General features: G+C 41.5%; 1 protein-coding gene across 2 annotated transcripts in view; it reads right to left on the bottom strand.

The window, feature by feature from the left end:
- PARP8 (poly(ADP-ribose) polymerase family member 8) overlaps positions 1 to 23,081 on the bottom strand; it is a 319,726-nt gene that overhangs the window by 293,117 nt on the left and 3,528 nt on the right. The window lies entirely within an intron of this gene.

Raw genomic sequence — 23,081 nt, 5'->3', positions numbered from 1 at the left:
ATGGAAAGTTGGGTTTAAATGCAGGACCATGTGACTCGTCAGGATAGCGGCACCGCCCCATGACCTTTAATGAGTAATTAGCATATAGTGTGCGCCGTTTTAAAAGTGGATTTTAAAGATTTTGCTGCATCTGAGAAAAATACAGGGGAAATATTGTCAGGTCATGTATTACCGCATGGTGGCGGTTCAAGGGGTTAAAACTACCAGACAGGTTCCCATGAAATATACAATGAATTGAGAACAATTCCATCTTCCCTGCAATTTTATTATTATAGATATATCTTATACAATTACAGCTCCAGAACCAAGCTCATACATATTTACAGTACCACAACCAAGCTCATATATATATATATATATATATAGAGAAAAGCGTAGAACACAGTAACGGCACCAGGACTTCAGAGTAGATGAAAGCAAAAAGTGGATTTATTCACCTCAGTAAAGCAACGTTTCGGTTCAACAGGAACCTTTCTCAAGCCATAAAAGGTTCCTGTTGAACCGAAACGTTGCTTTACTGAGGTGAATAAATCCACTTTTTGCTTTCATCTACTCTGAAGTCCTGGTGCCGTTACTGTGTTCTACGCTTCTCTCTATTCTTTGGGGAATTGATTCACCCCCAGGTAACGAGCACATGGCCTGATTTTTTGATAACTACTGGAGTGCTGTGTTCATCTACCATTGGACTGTATATATATATATATATATATATACATACATATATATATATATATATATATACATATATATATATATATATACAGTTCCACAACCAAGCTCCGTACATAAATACAGTACTAGAACCAAGCTCTGACATATATACAGCACCAGAACGAAGTTCATACATATACACAGCACTAGATCGAAGCTCATGCATAAATACAAAACCAGAACCAAGCTCAGTACATATAGATACAGCACTAGAACAAACCTCAGTACATATATACAGCACCAGAACAAACCTCAGTACTTACATACAGCACCAGAACTAAGCCCAGTACATATATGGAGCACAAATTTAGTGCAACCCCTGCTGTATAGGTTTGTACGGCGTAAAACTACAGCTCCCATCATGGACCGAACAATGGTAATGATATGCTGGGAGATGCTGTTTCACGAAAAAAAAATCATACCACCCATCATCTCGCTACAGATCACACAGTGACTACATTGCTGATTAGAGGCAGAATAAACATTTACATTAAGTGACTCACCGGTGACGTCTCAGATTCTAGTTCTTTTCTTCTCCCTCCGGTCCAGACCTCTATGATGGATTTCTCCCGGCCATGACCCATTTCTGCAGTTTTCCGCTCAGATGTCTTCAGTTTCCCACTTTTAAAAACATTTCTGCACATATAAACAAAGTTAAAATTCTCAAAACCTCTAAATATAATAGTGTCCCTGATTATAATAGTACCATACACTGTGTCTGTAGATAGTACCTCACATATAGCTCCCCCTGTATATAGTGTCCCACATATAGCTCCCCCTGTATATAGCGCCCCACATCCCCACAAATAGCTCCCCCTGTATATAGTGCCCCACATCCCCACATATAGACGCCCCTGTATATAGTGCCCCATATATAGACCCCCCTGTAGATAGTGCCCCACATCCCAAAATATAGACCCCCCCTGTATATAGTGGCCCACATCCCCACTTATATACCCCCCTGTACATAGTGCCCTACATCCCCATATGGACCCCCCTGTATATAATGGCCCAGATCCGCCCTGTATATAATGGCCCACATCCCCACATATAGACCCGACCCCCCCTGTATACAGAGGCCCACATCCCCATATATAGACGACCCTCCCCCCTATAGATAGAGCCCCCACTGTAGCTAATGCCACTCACAGTTTTAGTAGAGAAAAAAATAAAACTTTACATACTCACATGATCCTGTCCGGTGGCAATGCAGATCTGCTCTCTTCTGAGAAGGTCTGCTGTAGCTGAACGCCGCGTCGTTCAAAGGCGCTGATTGGTGGTGCAGAATGACTTGCCCCGTCAATCAGAGCCTTTCAAGCATGGAAGAGGCGCAATAACGTGATCGCGACACTAGCATTGATGAAAGGTGCAGATTGGCGGGGCAAGTCATTTTGCCCCGCCAATCAGCGCCATTGTAAGGCGTTGAATGGTCGGGCACGGAACATGCCCGGCCATTCAGCACTAATGCATGTATTTGTACCTGCGTGCTATAGATGCAGGTACACTTACTGCAAGACGGGGTGGCTGTCGCTAGCACCGGGCCCCCTCCGGTGCTAGCTACGTCCCCGGGCATGAGGGGGCCCGTGTCGCCCCCGGCCCATAAATGTTAGATGCTCGGCGGTGCGGGCCCTGTAGTAGCGTCGCTGTCAGGGATCATTACCATGTATATTGTTTGAAAAATATTATCCTTACATATATATATATATATATATATTCAGCATATTACACAAAGAGATTGGATTCATGGAGCACAAAGAGCCTGCATAACACGCCTATGGAAGACACTGCCCCCTGGAATGCAAAGAGGAGTGTGCAGAAGAATGTACAGGAGAACTTACAGCTGAGGAGCCAATGGGACTTAAGCAAGTCCCACATTTCTAGGGAGGGGCATGTGTCTTTTCTCTGTGTGTTTCTTTGTTCTGAATAAAGGGCAGTTCTCCTCTTGTCTGATCGAGGGAAAGCTGTGTACCAAACATCTCTGGCTGGTTTACTTCTTGTCGGGCATGCCTTCAGCTTTCAATTTACAGAGGTGGTTATTCGGTGTGAAACAACAGGGAGAAAGGAGCTACCCTGATATACGGACTTGACATCGCTACAGCAGTAGCAGCCATAACGGCTGCTAGCGGCGCCACCGGGCATATGGGGGGGGGCGTGACGGCTAGCGGCCCGGGCCCCCTCAAGCTACGGGCCTTGTAGCAGCCGCTACGGCTGATACCGCGATAGTTACGCCACTTATTGCTGCCTCCCATTTTCGGCAAGGTGGCGCCGCCTGAGGCTGTCGGCTCACCAAGCCTCATGGCAGGTGCGCCACTGCTGGGAAACCAGCCTTAACCCCTACAGGACACAGCCTGTTTTGGCCCTGTGGACACAGATGATTTTTTCAAATCTGATATGTGTCGCTTTATGTGGTAATAACTTTGGAATGCTTTAACCTATCCAAGCGATTCTGAGACTGTTTTCTCGTGACATATTATACTTTATGTTAGTGAAAAAATGTGGTCGATAAATTCAATATTTATTCGTGAAAAACTTCAACTTTTAGCGCTGACAGAGAGAAGGGGCTACCGATTAGTGCAGTGCAGTATCTGTCTGTATGTGTACCTCTGCCCACTCGGCCGTTGCTAGGCAACGACTCCGTCACACACGGACGGCACACGAATGCTGTTCGTGTGCCTTCAGTTTTTTTGACGGCCCCATTGACTTGCATGGGCCTCATGGTCACGGAATCTCAGACCAAAGTAGGACATGCTCTACTTTTGTCGGAACGGAGCAACGGGACTATCAAAAAAACTGAAGTGTGCATGGCCCCAATGAAATAAGTGGGTCAGGGTGCTAGCCGTCTGAAAAACGGCTAGCACCCTGAAGAAAAAGACTGAAGTGGGCATGAAGCCGTATATTGGGAAGGTACCCGTGGCCAATAGAAGTCTATGGGGCCGTAGTTACGGGCTGTAATTACAGCCCGTGATTACGAGTGTTTTTACGTTCGTGTGCATGAGGCCTAAATCTGTAATGAATATACTGCTTCATTTAATTTTTTATGCTTCCAACAAGATTATTTACACTCTCTAGCATATCGAGAGGTAGCAATTAAATTCATACTGAAAGATATTTAAATAGTGAGCTTTTACTCTATCCATACCGTAAGTCAACCTCCCGAGCAACGGCGGGTATAAAAGCTAGTTTCTTATATTTTCAAGAAAGTTTCAAAAGGCAATTTTTTCAGGCACCAGTTCAGTTCTGAAGTGGCTTTGAGGGCCTTATATATTAGAAAGTCCCCATAAATCACCCCATTTTGAAAACTGCACCCCTCAGAGTATTATAAACAGCATTCAGAAAGTATTTTAATCCTTTAGGCGTTTCCCAGGAATTAAGGCAATGTAGAGGTGAAATTTACAATTTTTTTAGCTGAAATTCATTTGTAATACATTTTTTTCTGTAACACAGAAGGTTTTACCAGAGAAACGCAACTCAATATTTATTGCCCAGATTCTGCAGTTTTTAGAAATATCCCACATGTGGTTCTAGTGTCCTAATGGACTGAAGCACAGGCCTCAGAAGCATAGGAGCACCTAGTGGATTTTGGGGCCTCCTTTTTTTAGAATATATTTTAGCCACCATGTCAGGTTTGAAGAGGTCTTGTGGTACCTAAACAGTCTAAACCCCCCAGTGCTCAGAAGGGAAGGAGCGCCTTTTGGATTTTGGAGCACAGATTTTGCTGGATTGGTTTTCAGTGCCATGTTGCTATGCCCTCGAGGGACTAAAACAGTGCAAATCCCCCAAAAGTGACCCCATTTTGGAAACTACACCCCTCAAGGAACTTTTCTGGGGGTATAGTTAGCATTTTGACCCCACAGATTGTTTTTGTAGAATTTAGTGGCATTAGGCCGTGATAATGAATATCAACATCTTTGTCCACTAAAATGTTGCATTTTTACATTTTCACAAGGGATAAAAGAGAAAAATCAACCCAACACTTGTAAAGCAATTTCTCCTGAGTATGGCAATACCCCATATTAGAAATTAATTAACCCTTTCAGGACTGATCCTTTTTTGCTTTTTCATTTTAGTTTTTAACTCCCGCCTTCCAAGAGCCATAACTTTTTTATTTTTCCATCAATAGAGCGGTGTGAGGGCTTATTGTTTGCGGGAGGAGCTGTAGCTTCTATTGACACCATTTAAAGTACCATATAATGTACTGGGAAACTGAGCAAAATTTATTTGCAGGCTGAAATTTGAAAAAACTGTGATTCCTACATTGTTTTGGGGGTTTTGATTTTATGTCTTTCACCGTGCAGTAAAAACGACAACATTAGTTTTATTCTGCATCTCAATACGATTACGGTGATACCAAATTTATATAGTTTTTTTTTATAATGTACTACTTTTACAAAGAAAATACTTTTTGTTAAAAGAAAAAATTGTTTTGTATCATCACATTCTGAGAGCCATAACTTTTATATTTTTTGGTCGATTGAGCGGCGTGAGGGCTTATTTTTGGCGAGATGAGCTGTAGCTTTTATTGGTACCATTTTATTGTACATACAACTTCTTGATCACTTTTTATTAAATTTTTTTAGAGCTAAGGTGACCAAAAAACAGCGATTTTGGCGGTTTAAGTTCTTTATTTCTTACGGTGTTCACCGTGCACAATAAATTACATTTTACTTTATTCTGCGGGTCGGTACGATTATGGCGCTGCCATAAGTATATCGTTTTTTTATGTTTTGCAGCGTTTACACATTAAAATTACTTTTCTATAATATTATTTATTTTCTGTGTCACCGTATTCTGAGAGCCATGACTTTTTTATTTTTTAGTCCAAAAAGCTGTGGAAGGTCTCGCCGACAATGTGCATTGGGAACAACAGTGACTTCCTGTCACTCTGACAGGAAGCATATCAGGACCAGCCGGAGGTTGGTCCTGATGTGCTTCCGTCCATGGCAGACACGGAGACCATTGTTTGGCTTCTGTTTGCCATGCTAACTATGGGCAAACACCGCGTTTTCAGACCGGGGTCTGCCGATATGCTAGAAACCCGTTAAATGCGGCGATCGCAACCGATTGCAGCATTTAAGGGGTTAGTTGCCGAAATCAGCAGCAAAGGGCCGCTGGCCGGCAAGAGTGGAGTGTCAGCTGTCGTCGACAGCTGACCTCCCGGTTCCCGATGCACACTGTAGCCGACAGTGTACACTGGAAACAACTCAGTAACTATACGTCCTCGTGCGGGAAGTAACAACGTATAGTTGTATACAACGTATAGTTACTGACTCGTGCGGATAGGGTTTAAAGGGGTTTTCTGGTCATGGGGCATTTTTTCATACTGATGACCTACTGATGACCTATCCACAGAATAGGTCATCAGTATATGATCGGTGGGTGTCCGACACCCAGACCCCACACCGATCAGCTGTTCCGGCTGCCTCCATCACCAGGAGTAATACAGTGGTCGGTGCCTGAAGCAGAAGGCTCCGACCACTGTATAGCGGCTGTGCTGCAGTACTGCAGCTCTGCTCCTAGTCAAGTGAATAGGAGCAGAGCTGCAGTAACCCAACACAACCGCTATACTGTGGTCGGATCCTTCTGCTTCCGTCTCCGAACACTGTATAACTCCTGGTGCCAGAGACAGCCGCAACAGCTGATCGATGCGGGGTCCAGGTGTCGGACCCCCACTGATCATATACTGAAGATCTATCCTGTGGATAGCTCATCAGTATGTAAAAACGTCCCATGACTACAAAATCCTTTGAAAGTCAACCTGTCAGCAGCCCTAATTCTCAGCTTGATTGACAGGTCTCTCTCTATACACAAACAGGGAAAATCCGGTCAATTAAGCTCAGTTGAGGTGGAGGCACCCATCGGACACTTCTCCCCGAGCCCGTCACCTATTAATATGATGTCTTCTCTGAAAAACTGCAATGCTTAAGAGAAAAACATAGTTCAGGGAAGTATGGGCACCTGTCTGCTATTTCAAGCTGACCATGGTTAGGGCATGAACCTGCTGACAAGTTCCCATTAAAGGGGTATTCCCATGATAGTAAGTGATGGCGTATTGCTAGGATATGCCATCACCTAGTGTTCATGGGGGTTCAAATGCTGCAACATTTACCGGTCATCAGAAAGAAGGAGCCACAGCACAGCCGCTTCTTCACATTATTTCCATGCACAATAACGTTCCACCACCCACTGTGCAAGGAACTACAACACAGTCCTATTCACCTTAGTTTTCGTGATTTATGGGGACCAAAGGTTGGACACTCGCCTATCGTAATTTTTCTGCAATATCCTAGTGATATGCCATAACATTATAAATTGGTATCCCACTTTAATATAGTAAAAAATTAATGAATGCAGTAATTGTATACACATACAGTTTCATTTGTTTTATCTATATTTGCAGAATTTATGCTTATTTCCTATTGCTCGTATTGTATTCTGCAGGCTGTGTAAATTCAGAATGCCTAGCCACCACTTGTTTTCTGGATGACCACCATTTGATGACATTTATCTAGGTGTACAGGAAGTTATATTTGCTATAACAGTAAATTACAGCTCTATGGTAGAAATGACAGTATTACTATAAATACCCCTAACTAACAACAAAAGGAAATATTAGAAGATTACACAAGAAATCATGAAGCTTCAGAATAAAAAAGTAAAGGGGAAAATGTGCAGGGAAGAGAACAGTTGTAAGTTATATGCACTCTGTGCACTGAGGGCGTGCTTGGTAGAGACATTTGGGGAGCTTTATCAAATCTAGTGTAATGGAAAAATGGAGCTTGCACCCACAGAAAAACATTGGGTTGCTTTTTTTAAAGTTTCCAAAGGGCTTCAGAAATTTAGAGCCGGAGTCTGCTTATTAGGGCACGTTCAGACGTGGCAGAATTTTTCCGCTGCAAATGTTGGTGCAGATTTGAGGCAATTACGCAACTAATCTGCATTTGCATATTTGGCAGGTAATTCAGAAGTTGTAGATATCACAGCGGACTTACCACAGATTTCAGTTTTAGCATTGCAAAGGCTGAAATCCGCAGTGAAATTCCGCTTCTTCTCCGCAACGTCATGAGCATGCTGTGGAGGGAAAATTCTGCACCGCAGCCTGATTTCCACACAGTTATTTTCTGCAACGTCTGAACTAACTTTCCTAAAAATGTATGGAAACAAATGTAAAAAACGGCCGCTGCAGAATTCCACTGCGGACTGTCCGCAGCGGAATTCAACAGCAATTCCGCCACGTGTGAATGTTCCCTTATTTTTGTATTCCAAAAGCAATTTCAAATTGTGCAACCTTATGACAGCAAAATTGAACAAAATATTGCAGACATTTAAACAACTTCAGGAACCAATTTAAGTTTTCTTGTGACCCAGGAATAGGAATTGTCATAGATATGAATAAAAACCAACCCAAAAAGTAAGTAGGCACCATCAAATTTCTATAAACCTACATAAAACCTCAACAAACCAAAGAAAAAAGGGGTTCCCCTAGATACAAGTATAAAACCTATAAGCAAAAAGCACGGGGAACATAGCACCCAAAGAAATATATATAACTCCTAAGTATTGTAAAAAAATAGGAATCTTTATTATGTGATAGATATCAACAATACATGGTATCAAAAGATATATAGAAAAAAATTGATAAAAAGAGGTCACATGCGGAGAGCAAAAACAGTAAGGGAAGATGTTAATATACCTAAGGGTTAACAGAACAACCCATCTCAAAAATAGCATAACCACCTCATGCACAACCCCACCACTAATGCATCAACAGAGAAAAAATGCTACAATATAAAGTGCACAGTTACTAGATAATATAAATGCATAAATATAGGTACATATAAAAGATTGCCTCTAGTAATATATACGCATAATAACAGATACTAGATAGGGTGGAATCAGAGACCCAACCAAAATAATGGCTAGGCAAACAACCAGAAATATATTAAAGAGACGTTACCAAAGTCATGGTGGGGAAAGGAGGGAATGGCCGCATGAGATGTGGCAAAAAAAACGCCTCAACGCGCATTTCGCCTAAGGCTAAGTTCACAAGGAACTTTAGGGCCGTCAAAAACGGCCCTAAAATGGCTCCCATTGATTTCAATGGGAGGCGTCGGCGTCTTTTTCCCGCGAGCAGTAAAACTGCCTCGCGGGAAAAAGAAGCGACATGCCCTATCTTCGGGCGTTTACGCCTCTGATCTCCCATTGACTTCAATGGGAGGCAGAGAAAGCGTATTTTGCGGTGTTTTATGCCCGCGGCGCTCAATGGCCGCGGGCGAAAAACGCAGCGAAAATCGCCGCGGAAATCGGCGTGCAGGGAGAGGAAAATCTGCCTCAAACTTCCAAACGGAATTTTGAGGCAGATATTCCTCCTGCAAAAAACTCAGTGTGAACATAGCCTCAGACCGGCTTCATCAGGAGGCTAAGTTAAAATACCAGGGGTTTATATAAGAATACTGTAAACGCCAAACAGCTCTCATCTGTGAGTGGTATGCAAATCGGCGCTCCGCCCGCATGTTGAGAACCACCGCATCACCGGAAGCGCCACGTGTCACCAAGGCGATGCAGACAAACAAAACAGCACTCCAGAATACGATGCCTTTAGCGCATATGCGGACAAGCGTCCGTGCAGAGCAACACAGGCAAAAAGGATAATAAGTAATTACGCTAGGAATAAATATAGAGGGAATGAGTATATTTAAATTGATGAAATATGGGCAGTCAATTGGCATTAATTATTACACCCAAAACGAGTAGCTAAGTATCCATGATAAATAATACTGAATTGAAAAAAATATATTCATAATAATTGACATCATACAAAATAACTGTATATATATATATCTTATACAAATACTTATAAATAGGAAGTATAAAAAGTAAAAATATATAAATATATAATCAATACAAGAGATATATATAAGACTAAATAAACAATTCCATATATAATTAATAATTAATATCAAAACATGATTATAATATAGTACATCAAATATACTACATCAAAAACATCAAAGAAATGATGATATATAAATGTAAAAATATATTAACTACATAAGGTGAAAGAACAAGCAATGTGAAAAATGGAAATTCTTCTTTCACCTTATTTAGTTTCATCAAAATGCAGACACGTGGCGCTTCCGGTGATTCGGTGGCTCCCAACATGCGGGCGGAGCTCCGATTTGCATACCACTCACAGGTAATAGCTGATTCGCGTTTACAGCATTCCTATATAAACCCCTGGTATTTTAATATAGTTAGCCTCCTGACGTAGCCGGTTTTAGGCGAAATGCGCGTTGAGGCGGTCTTTTTGCCACATCTCATATGACCATTCCCTCCTCCCCCCCCCCATGACTTTGGGAACGTCTCTTTAATATCTTTCTGGTTGTTTGCTTAGCCATTGTTTTGGTTGGGTCTCTGATTCCACCCTATCTAGTATCTGTTATTATGCTTATATATTACTAGAGGCAATCTTTTATATGTACCTATATTGATGAATTTATATTATCTAGTAACTGTGCACTTTATATTGTAGCATTTTTTCTCTGTTGATGCATTAGTGGTGGGGTTGTGCATAAGGTGGTTATGCTATTTTTGAGATGGGTTGTTCTGTTAACCCTTGGGTATAGTAACATATTCCCTTACTGTTTTTGCTCTCCGCATGTGACCTCTTTTATCAAGTTTTTTCTATATATTCATCTTTTGATACCATGTATTGTTGATATCTATCACATAATAAAGATTCCTATTTTTTTTACAATACTTAGGAGTTATATATATTTCTTTGGGTGCTATGTTCCCTGTGCTTTTTGCTTATAGGTTTTCTACTATCAAATTTCTATGCATATTCGCTACCAGCCTTGTACAGAAGTTTATAATCATGCATCATGCAAAATTATCATAAGTCATGCAAAATTTGAATAAAATATGTCCCAAGCACAGCGCATGTGCGGCCCTCACTCCACTAGTCTCTTCCTGGAATCTGCGGCCAGTGGCTGCCATACCAGGGGAAAAAGAGGTCGGGTGACCCCCGTTCTCGATGCAGGTGCGGGTCCCTCAGCTGGGACCCGCATCTATCAGACATTTATGGCATATCCTGCGGATATGCCATAAATGTCTAAGGCTATGTTCACACAGGTCAGATACGCTGCATAAAAGGTACACAACATATCTGCCCTGGAGCAGGCAGGGTTTTCCGGACGAAAAACCGCACCAAATTGTCCGGAATGTCCGCTGCGGAAAACAGCAGATAAAAAAAGCCTATACTCACCTGTAGCCATGGCGACGCGCCCTTCTGATGTCCTGTAGTCTGGCCTCCTGGGATGACGTTTTATCCCGTGTAACCGCTGCAGCCTATGATTGGCTGCAGCAGTCACATGGGATGAAACGTCATCCCTGAGGCCGGGTTGGATGCAGAGAGAATTTTTATAAGTTGCAATTTCTGCTGTGGAATCGCATTGAATTTAATGGGGAAGACCGGAACAGAAAATGAGTGATTCCGCAGCACACATGGACCTGCTGCGGATTAAAAGAACGCACCGCAGGTCAATTTAAGAAAGTTTTTCCGGCGGGTTTTTTACGCAGCATGTGGATGAGATTTGCTTGAATCTCATCCACTGTGCTTCTACTGTATTACTCTGGAGATTTTCACATTAAAATCTGGATTTCATTTCGGAGAATCCACAGTACTTACTCTACGTGTGGACTTACCCTGAGATGGGAATATCCATTTAATGTTGGCATTATCCTTCCAAGCCCAAGGGAAAGGCAATCCTTCAGCTATGGTTCCCTAAGGCCTAGTTCACACAGTTTTTTGTCAGGTAGAAAAATTTGCCTCAAAATTCCGTCAGGATTTTTGAGGCAGATTTTGAAATGCAAGCGTATTTTTGACATGTTTTTTACCCATTTTTGGAGGATTTTTTTACGCCTTTTTTTAAGGCTTTTTTTTTTTAATTAACTAAATGCAAAAACCGTGTCAAAAACTGCTCCAGGCGAACAGAGCATTTTTTTTTCTGCCTCCTATTGACTTCTGTGGAGGTTTAGAGGCAGAAACCGCTCAAAGATAAGGCATGACACTTTTTTTTTTTTTTCAAGCGGAAAAAATCAATTGAGGGAGATTCCGTGTCAACTAAACCTAAAGCTTTACTCCACAGGGGGTTTTCCCCCTCTGAGTGCTGTAGGATGACTCTTTGTAAGTTGGGGGTTTGCCGTGTTTAGTCCCATTTTCATAGCTTTGCCTGGACATTTATTTTTAAGTTATAAGTTCATGGCATGGAATTAAGTGTACAAAAAAAAAATGGGAGTCAATTTTAAGAAAGGTTACACGTGGTATGGAACATTTTATAAACTGTCACGGCTATGCTTTTGCGGTTGAGGAGTCAGGCGGAAGTTGCAGGCAAGTTATGGTGGGCTAATTCTAACTAAGGCCTTATTCAGACGAACGTTGTATACGTCCGTGTGCTGTCCGTTAAAACAAAGGACAGCACACGGACCACTGCAATTCAATGGGGATATTCAGAAATGCGTGATTTTTCATGCAGCGTATTTCCGCTGTGTGAAATTCACTGCATGTGCTATTCTAGTCCATTTTTGCGGACCACGCGCCCATTGAAGTCTATAAGGGCATGAAAATCACGGACAGCACACGGACGTCACCCGTGTGCTGTCCGTGTTTCACGCAACAGTTGCTAAAGAAAGGCTGAGTAAAAAATAAATAAATAAAAATATGAACCTCTCGTTCATGTTTAATAATTTTGCCTAGCCGCAATTGATCATAGTATATAGTGGATGTGCGGTCCATGTCTAGTCTCCCTCATTGATAAAATAAAAATATGTGCACAAACACTGACATGAAAAACTGATGGCACACGGAACTGCAACGCATGAATAACGCTGCATTTTTTGCGGACGCAAAACTGACACGTTCGTCTGAATTAGGCCTAAGGGCATGACCAGACGTGGCGGAATTGCTCTGAAATTCCGCTGCGGACAGTCCGCTGTGGAAATCCGCAGCGTACACGTTTCTCCATTGCTTTCCACATCTTTTTAGTTAGGTTCGTTTACACATTACGGAAAACTCTGCTGAGGACCATAGGCTGCAATGCGGAATTTGGTGTCCGCAGCATACACTGGCTGTTGCGGACGTGTAGCGGACTTGTTGCGGACTCATTGCGGGAATTTCTCCATTGACTTCAATGGAGAGTCAAAATTCTGCAATGAAGTATGCGGATGTTATGTGTGTTGCGCAGCGTATTTGTTTTACGAACATGATATTTCTTCATTCTGGCTGGACCTTTGTATTTCTAGGGGCAACCTTTTCAGGCTGCAGTGTGGGGCGTTTACAACGGTCATTTTCATGGGTAAGCCTCCCTTCATTTACTTCTCATGTCCGGTGTAGACTCTTTGTGATCTACACAGGCTATGCATATTTGATGTTTTTCCCTGGCAACTTCAGCCCTATTACAATACTTTCGGTCTTGGTCTATCTTCATATGTATAACTAATTATGGTAACTAATCCTTGTACTCCAGCTAATTTGGATACTTATGGTCTTAGAGTGATTTTTCTCCCTATGTAAACTTTGCTGCTATTATTAACTTATAGTTACGCATTATATTATTTAGACCATACCATCTGTGACCTATATTTGATAGCAAATTTGTGCCAGAGAACTTTTGTTGTGGTGGGCTCCATACCCCAATTCCTATTTTTCTTGAAGCCGTCACACTGTGTTCTTTCTTTTATTCGGATCCTTCTTTGAATTTTATATCTTTGTATTTTGTATTGTATGTCCTTAATAAAACTTGTTAATTTTTTACTATACCTGTGGCGTAATGACTTCGTTTTTCTCTAAGTCTTCTACTTTGTATTTCTAGGTCTACAGCCAGACTGAGGCCCCATGCACACTAACGTAAAAACTCCCGTAATCACGGGCCGTTATTACGGCACGGGCAGGCCCATAGAAGTCAATGGGGCTACCGTAATTACGGGTGACTACGTGTGTGCACCCGTAATTACGGGAGCGTTGCTAGGCGACGTCAGGAGATAGTCACTGTCCAGGGTGCTGAAAGAGTTAAACGATCGGCAGTAACTGTTTCAGCACCCTGGACAGTGACTTCCGATCCCAATATACATCAACCTGTAAAAAAAAAATAGAAGTTCCTACTTACCGAGAACTCCCTGCTTCTTCCTCCAGTCCGGCCTCCCAGGATGATGTTTCAGTCCAAGTGACCGCTGCAGCCAATCACAGGCTGCAGTGGTCACATGGACTGCCGCGTCATCCAGGGAGGTCGGGCTGGATGTCAAGAGAGGGACGCGTCATCAAGACAACGGCCGGGTAAGTAGGAATTTATTTTACTTTTACTAGGGAAAGGGCTGTCCCTTCTCTCTATCCTGCACTGATAGAGAGAAGGGAAGCACTCTTCACCTGAATACGCAACGGCTAGTCCGCATCAATTTAATGCCCATTTTAGGCAAAGCCGCAACAGAATCTGCAACGCAGATTATGTGCGGCATTGATGCGGACAGTGGTGGAAGACTTATGCCACGTCTGGTCATGCCCTAATAGAGGATAATAAACCTTAGGGCCCATTCACACAAACGTGAATCTCATCCATGTACTGTGCATGGAAATCATGCACAGCACACCGACCTATTGATTTCAATGGGGCCATTCACAAATGCAGGATTTTTCATGCAGCGAGAGTCCGCTGCGTAAAACTCACTGCATGTCCTATATTGGTGCGTTTTCACGCACCTACGCGCCCATTGAAGTCAATGGGTGCGTGAAAACCACGCACAGAACACGGATGCACATTCGTGTACTGTGCTTGATTGGCGCATCAATTCCATTAAAAAAAATTTCCTCTGCGAGTGCGTGAAAAACACATGCCCCTCGCAAAGCATAGATGCAATAATGCAACGCACACGGAATCAGATTTACGCGCGTTTTTCACGAGTGTAAATCTGTCACGCTCGTGTGAATGTAGCCTTAAGGTGATGAACAGGCTGAACTTTGGAAGTAACCAGACTGAAGAATGTTGTAATGGTAACGTCATCTAGGGTCGGGCTTGGTAGGTAAACATAGGAGTGAGGATCTTCAGTAGGGTTATTGGTGCACTTAAAGTGTACTGAATCTGGTAGAAAGTCGAGCCCGAACATGCTGCAACATTATTGCTGTGTGGCCGGATGCTGTATGTCAGACAGAAAGGTATTTCACAATATTCATGAATCTCGATGGCCTAGCACTTCCTCAAACTCCTTCTGTGATCCTGTGATTTAAATAAAGCTGTGGCCAGTTTGACACCTAAAATAAAGTATTTAATGGACTTATTCTAGAGCCTACGTTTACTGTAGTTTGGGTTGTTTTAGGTGAAGGGAGGGCTCATCCTATATCTAAATGTCATGTTTTAGAACAGTGAAATTAATAGTGAAAGGCAACACGGAGAAAAACAAACACGTATAAAACTTTCACTTTCTTTCTACACAGATTATACACAGTTTAATGACAATATTTAACAAGTCTTCAGCCTCATGTCTCAGAGACATAACTTTGAAACAGACAGGCACAATGCATCTCCTGCATACTGGTTCAGCCTAGAAAAGGACTGCCTGTCACTTTAAGGGCTTGTCCACACGCAACGGAATTGCTGCAGAAAATTTCTGCAGCAATTCCGTTGAAAGTAGCAGACATTCCGCTTTGGAAAAATGCACCATTTCCTGCGTTTTTTACTGTGGAAAATGGTGCGTATTTAGCTGCTTTTTTCTCAATGCTGGGAGATGGTGAGATCTCCTCAAAAAAACGCAACAATTCAGTCCACTTTCCGCAGAAAGAATTGTCATACTGCGGTACAAAAAATACGCACTGCAGGTCAATTTCGTATCGTAATTTTTCCGAAGCGTGTGGATGACATTTGTTAAATCTCATCCACTATGCTGCTACTGTATTCTGCTGCGTATTTTCCGTCTGCAATTCCGGACAGAAAATACGCAGCAATTCCGCTACGTGTGGATAAGCCCTAAAGCCTCATTTCTTTTAAACAATTGTGTGACATTACACCTAATACATTAAATATTTGCTGCCATTAGTACTGTACATTCTTTTATATTTTAAACAATCTATTTTGGCAATGCAAAAACTATTTTCTATTTTTTTTGCCCTTTGAAGTGAATGAGGAAAACTCACTACAACTGAGTACATACTTATCAACATTTAAACACCCACTTTTCAGACAAATTTGAATAAACTCAGCCCCTTGTGGACCGTTACGCAGGATTGTACTACCAAAATCGGGACTGTTGGCAAGTATGTGAGTGATTAGTAGCACACCCACACAAAATAGTTCTAAAACACATTTTTTTGTATATGCTTTTTATATTCCTTTAAGGCAAAATGTCACAGATTCAGCAGGCTGACTATTAGATACAAAGGACGGGATGTATCGATGCATAACCTGTTAGAGCTGTGATGGCATTCATTACTCTTAAAGAACAAATTATAGATTATCGACCCTCTAAATCCCTATTCTGAGCAATAATCTTAAAGAGAACCTTTCACCTCCCCATACATGTGCAGCTGAGTGCAGCATGTAATGGGGAGGGCTGCACAAACCCTGGGGCACACTCTCTCACTCTTCAGCTTTCAAGATCAATCTTCTGCCGAACTGGCAAAGGGGTGTGTCAGTGCTACGGACAGTGTAAGAGCTGTGGAGAGGAGAGCGTGCATGCGCGCTCTCATCTCTTCAGCTCTTGTGAGAGATCAGTCTTGTACTTTGTCTGCCGAACTCGCAAGGGGGCGTGTCACTACTACGGACAGTGGAAGAGCTGGGCAGCTTGTCGCCTCTGCAGGTTGAACCTTTCTTTTTCCAGACGGAGGGAGTGCCCCCTTGTTTTTTGAGGGGGTTTTACATGAAACAGGATTTCACCATATTTTTTGTATGTGCCATTCATATATTTATATAAGTTAATCATGTCCCCCCTTAGTCGTCTTTTCTCAAGGCTAAATAGGTTTAATTCTTTTAATCTTTCCTCATAACTTAGATTCTCCATGCCCCTTATTAGCTTCGTTGCTCTTCTTTGTATTTTTTCCAACTCCAGGGCATCCTTTCTATGAACTGGAGCCCAGAACTGAACTGCATATTCTAGATGAGGCCTCACTAATGCTTTGTAAAGTGGTAATATTATAATCCCTGTCCTGTGAGTCCATGCCTCTTTTAATACACAACAATATCCTGCTGGCCTTTGAAGCAGCTGATTGACACTGCATGCTGTTATTTAGTTTATGATTTACAAGTACACCCAGATCCTTCTCAACAAGTGACTCCCCATTGTTGTTCCCCCTAGGACATATGATGCATGCAGGTTGTTTGTACCCAGATGCATAACTTTACATTTATCTACATTAAACTTAATTTGCCAAGTGGATGCCCAAACACTCAGTTTGTTTAAATCCGCTTGCAATTCACAAACATCTTCCATAGTCTGAACTATATTACATAGCTTGGTGTCATCTGCAAAAATAGAAATAGTGCTATTAATCCCATCCTCTATATCATTAATAAATAAGTTGAATAATAGTGGTCCCAGCACTGAACCCTGGGGTACACCACCTATTACTGGGGACCATTCAGAGTAGGAATCATTGACCACAACTCTCTGGATACGGTCCTTGAGCCAATTCTTAATCTAATTACAAACTATACTTTCTAAACCTATAGTCCTTAATTTACCCATTAGATGAGTATGAGGGACAATGTCAAATGCCTTTACAAAGTCCAAAAACACTATATCCACAGCGGCCCCTCTGTCTAGGCTTCTGCTCACCTCTTCATAAAAACAAATCAGGTTGGTTTGACAGCTTCTGTCCTTAGTAAAACCGTGCTGGCTGTCACTTATAATACTATTTATTGTCACATAATCCTGTATATAGTCCCTCAATAGCCCCTCAAACATTTTCCCCACAATTGATGTTAAGCTTACTGGTCTATAATTACCCGGGGAAGACCTAGAGCCCTTTTTGAAAATAGGCACCAAATTTTCCCTGCGCCTGTGTGACCTGTGTGGTCAAACAGGGCTCATCACCTCTCCCTACTAAAGGGGGTGGCCTGGGAACCCAGAGCGTGCACCCCCGATTCCCAAACTTGGTGCTCAAATTGATAGAAAGGCAGCTGCATAGGATGCAGGTACATTCCTAGTCTATTAATTGTACAGTGTTATCTAGGCAGCTCTCTGCCAGTGTTATTTGGGCACTGTAGGGTTGTTTTATTTGAGCACCATATGGTACAGCATAAGGAAGAGGGAGGGTCAATAGAAGGTATTGCACAGGGCACCAACCAACCTAAAACCGGCCCTGCTCCAAAAGAATATCGCATTTATCCGAAGTAGAATTACTCCCTTTACTTCCCGTCTTTTCTGCATATGAAGCACCCAGGGATGTTGCTATAAATGTAATCTTCTTTAAATGAACAGCAATAAACACAAATCAAGATGAGTTACCGCACTTGGTAAAATATTACCACTTCCAAAATAAATGTAAAGCAAGAATATTGTCTCCCGTGCTATGAAATCCTTACAATCAAAATCAGCAGACAAACATTTTAGCTGTAGGCTTGTTTAGCAATTACCCAGTAATGTTATGCAACCTGAAAAGTAATTTCAAAGAAAGTGAAAAAAAGCTAAATCTTTACTTACCGCAACTCCTATAAGGTACAATACTGTAGTGTTCTTTGGTGGCAACAACAGTGCTTGAAAATGACTGCTTTTGAATGCCTTTTTGTGCTTTAAAGGGGTTTTTCAAGAATATACTTTATACCATTTTGGGGTGTGTGTATATATATGTTAGCATTCAAAACAAAGTGAATATCTTTAAAGCATAGGTTGATACGCACATGGGGATGCCAAATATGTGAGGTTTTTTTTATGTTACAGATGTGTCCTCCTTTAAAGGGGTTTTCCGAGTTATTTAAAAAAAATTGCCAATGTAGGAGGGATGCAAAAAAAAAAAAAGAGCCATTACTTACCCCACAGATCCCCGTCAATCCAGCGCCGCTACTCCATTCCTGACCTTAATGTATACGTTTCTTCACAGGATGGCTGTGACGGGTGCCACTGACAGAGGCCATACGTCAGAAATCCGACAGCCATCCGTTGGCCATAGACTCCAATGTTAAAAAAACACACGTTTTTTTTAACTAAATGGTTGTATTGTATTGGTATCATGAAAAATTCTATAACTTAACGAAATGCAAAAAAAGTTAAGGATGGACACATCTGTACATGTTTTTATTAAAAAAACTACATTTTCTTTAAAAACTTGTTTTTTTGTTTATTTTTTTATTAATTCATAAACAACTTTATTGAATACATTTTTTTTTGCATTTTATTTCTCCCATATAGGGACTTTAACTTAAAAGTTTACTTTTGACATTAACAATATGCTGGCTTACTTCTGTATGCCAGCATACAATATTGTTGTGCCTCTGCATAGAGATATGGACATGTGCCTATTAGGGCACACTATCAGTATGCCCTAATAGGCATACACATAAAGCAGCCCTGCAGACATTTGTCAGATCACGGGCTGTCTCCATGCCATCGGGACCCGCGATCAATGTTTCAAGGAGGCTCCCACCTTTGAACAGTGCTGTGATCATGTTTGATCACAGAACGAAAGGGATTAACTTTCAAGATTGAAGTTTTTTAAAATCCCGGCAGTTGTGGCAGGAGCAGGGCCGTTCCTGCCACTGATCTCACGCATACACTGACAGAGCCTGCAAGATCCTCATGACAAACCCGACAGCTGCCGATGACCTATATTTTTGTCATAGTTCGGGAACAAATTAAGTCCTGTCAAGTTTCGTCACCCATCTCAGTGGTAATTCTGCCTTGAGCTGAAAAACCGAATAGTATGAGTAGCTTGACTGGTTGATAGGGACATTTTGCCTGACAACCACATTAAAGAGACTGCTGTTGTTAGGCAGTGTGCCCCTAGTAACAAGACTGTCAGCATTGATTATTTAACTCAAAACTGAAATTACACTATATTGGCGATAGAGGGGTTGAGAGTACCTTTCAGCAGTCAAAGTACATTATTCTTCAGCTAAGACATATTCTCCTAAAAATAAATGTAGATAGTAAAAAATAAAAAAAAATGTTTTATTATAAGGGCCCCCTGATGACAAGCTGATTCTGAGTGATCAGCTGTAAACTCAATGGGAACCTGGCAGCAAGTTTTCAGTTCCCCTGCAGTGCCACCACATGAGAAATTAAGCATTACACTGCTCTCATTGAAATCAATGGGCAGTCCATGTCATGAATGGACATCCCGGCCTCTCCAGAGAGTGAAATTATTTTTTTAATCACTCTTTCTTCTTGTTTACAGATGAGGGTCCTGAACTGTCACCCTCACCTTTCATCTTTTAACTTATAGCTTATTAATAGTTAATTTTAAAATTGATTTTCTAAACCAGACAACCCCTCTAGCCAATGAAATCCTATTAACAGCTCACATTATAGACACATACAATGTAAAATGTCTGTAATACACTAGATGTACTTATCACTTTCCAGCAATGCTTCTTACAACTTAGTAGTGGCCTCTCACCAAGAAAGATCTAAAGATCTTTATAAATTTATATTCCATACCACTGAACGGCATTTTGGAGGACTGTAGTGCAAATGCTCCTCCTAGACCAGTGGTACAAAATGTTCTTATCTAGGCAGCCTGTGGGCCACAATGAGCCCGCATTTGTCTGCTCTGTGATGGCAATGGCAGAGAGTAGGCATTGTGGTAAAGGAAGATATTGGTTTTACAAGTCTAGATACGATTCTCAGAGGCATAGCCACTCTGTATGTTTATATAGTGTGTATATTTGTTGCTTATGTACTGTATGTGTATATGTTTTTTTATGTATATGTTTGTACTTATGCATGTACATGGCTCCCTTGATGAAGGAGGGGTGATGCCCTCTAACCACCACTGTCCTCATCTAAAGGAAGCTTTCCTGGTGCCAAACGTAGTGTAACCGAAGCGGAAATGTCATTGTTTCTGACAATGAGGACATTAATGATAAAATAATTTTATTTTTTTTTAAATATAGGGAAATCGTATTGACTTGTCACATTCCCAGGAATTATATAGCCGGGAGCCCAAACTGTGCAGCCCAAAAGCTAGAGAGATTTGCGAGGGTTCACTGTAATACTGGGGTTGTAGTTATAGTTTTTTCTCTCTGTATTTCTTAGTACAGTGTGAACTGCAGAAAACAGGGTTACATTATCAATAAGGACAAAGGTGACAAGAATAACATTTTACATAGTGGTTTATAAGGCTATATTCACATATTTGCTGCAGAGATTTGTTTCACACAAATTTCTGCAACAAATCTGTCATGTATGAACATACCCTAATAGTTTGTTATACGTGTTTAATTCCATTGCTAATATAAGATTTTATTACATTTGTCGACCACTAAGATTTCTAAGGCATTACAGAAGCTGGTATGCCACCCAAGTGAAGCTTTAGGCCAGAAAATGTTACAATATGCCTAAACTTCAGCAAACAAAAAGACACATTCGAGCTTCACTGTCAAATTTACATGATACGTACTGGGTTGATTTTAAAAGGAATAAAATTACAAAATACGAAAAGTACCAAATGTACAACAGAAAAGATGTAGCAGATTTTATAGAAAAAAGAACAGTAAGAGAATGCAAAGATTCCGTGATTAAAAGGGTTGCACAGTACATGATAATAGTGTCCAGTAAGCCAGGGCTTCTCATTCTGTGAAGCGGGCCTCAGTGCTGGGGCATCCACTAGTTGCTGGTGTGGCACAGCTTGGTGCGTAGGCAGTTTTGGCAGAAGTGATCGTATGCTGCACAGGCCTTTCTCTGGCAGCACCAATCTACGATTTAGTAACTTAACAAAGAGACGAATGAAAGAAGAATTGGGCTATATTTTACATTTTGGCATGGACTACGACCAATGGTGAGGCCGTGGCTGGTGAGGCACCGGTAGAAAAAGAATGATAAGTCCTGCCATAGGCTTTAATTTGGATAGCCTAATATGCACAACATCCCAATTCTGCCTCTGATCAAGGTTAATTGAGATCCTTACTGTTACATACTCCCTTAAAGCTGTTTTCCCATAATCAACATTTATATTTGATAGGTAAAGGTAGAACCACCACTGTTGCCGAAAACATGCTCACCAGGCCGCCCCTTTGCGCCTTTTACAAATGAAGCACTCGACCACTGCTCCATTCACTTTCTCTGGGGCTTCCGCTTGGCTAGCTTCAGAAGCCCCATAGAAAATTAATGGAGCAGTGCATGCGCAGTACCGCTCCATTCATATGGGGCGCACATCGATGGCCAGGTAAGCCCCTTCTCGGGATCTGTGGGAATCATAGCGATCGGACCCTGACCGACCAGATATTTATCACCTATCGTTTGGAAAGGTGATAAATATCGATTATGGGAAAACGCATTTAGGTCCTGTCCAGAAAATGTTGTCCTGGAAGGTAGAAGTAATGATTCAGTAAGAGAGGAATTACACAGAACATGTTATAGAGATGCAAACCCCCCCCCCCAATTGTAGCCTATGGATTACCCTCACCAAATACTATAGGCCCCCTTTTAAGGTTACATGGTGATTTGTACAATCATATGGCTGGTGCAAGCTGGATGTAAAGCCTTAAGTGTGCACATTGTTTTTAGTTTAACTGTTAATAGAAGACGTAGTAAATGTGCAGTTCCAGGAGATTCACCTCTGATTTCTTTTGGCGGGTGACTGTTGCATGGCCATATCATTCACCCAATAGCTGCAGCTGTTTCTCAACCGATTGGGTGACTCAATGTATTTGTAAGGTTGAAACTTTTGTACTCTATTATCCGTCACATAACACAACAACATGCAACGTGGCCTTATTATCTGGCCCAAGCACAGATAAAGTCTAAAGCTATGTTCACACATCGCGTTTTGTTGCAGAATTTTGGTTGTGGAAATAAAGTACAATGTATAAAGAATGGGGTTTTAAAAAACCTATTCAATCACAGCATAAAAAGTGTGTGGTGGATTCTAGGCATGGGGCAGATTTTTTATTGGGCTGCATGATCTATTTGTTGTGGAAATGCTATGGATCTTCACTGTGGATTCCATTCATTGCTATGCAAAATGTGACATTTCTGGCTATATCCACACCAAAATTCACAACTAAATCTTCCAAGTAACACATGCAGATTTCATGGCGGATCTTAGTGCAGATTTTTAGGCTAAATACGGATAAATACCATTACTACTGATAATAACTGGGACTATATGGACTATATGGTCTTTTGCTACATTCAGTATGATATGTAACAGGAAGCAGAAAAATACCCGTACA

The sequence above is a fragment of the Rhinoderma darwinii genome, chromosome 1 (genome assembly GCF_050947455.1).
Source record: "Rhinoderma darwinii isolate aRhiDar2 chromosome 1, aRhiDar2.hap1, whole genome shotgun sequence".
Classification (NCBI taxonomy): domain Eukaryota; kingdom Metazoa; phylum Chordata; class Amphibia; order Anura; family Rhinodermatidae; genus Rhinoderma; species Rhinoderma darwinii.
This window is presented reverse-complemented; position numbering and strand designations above follow the sequence as displayed.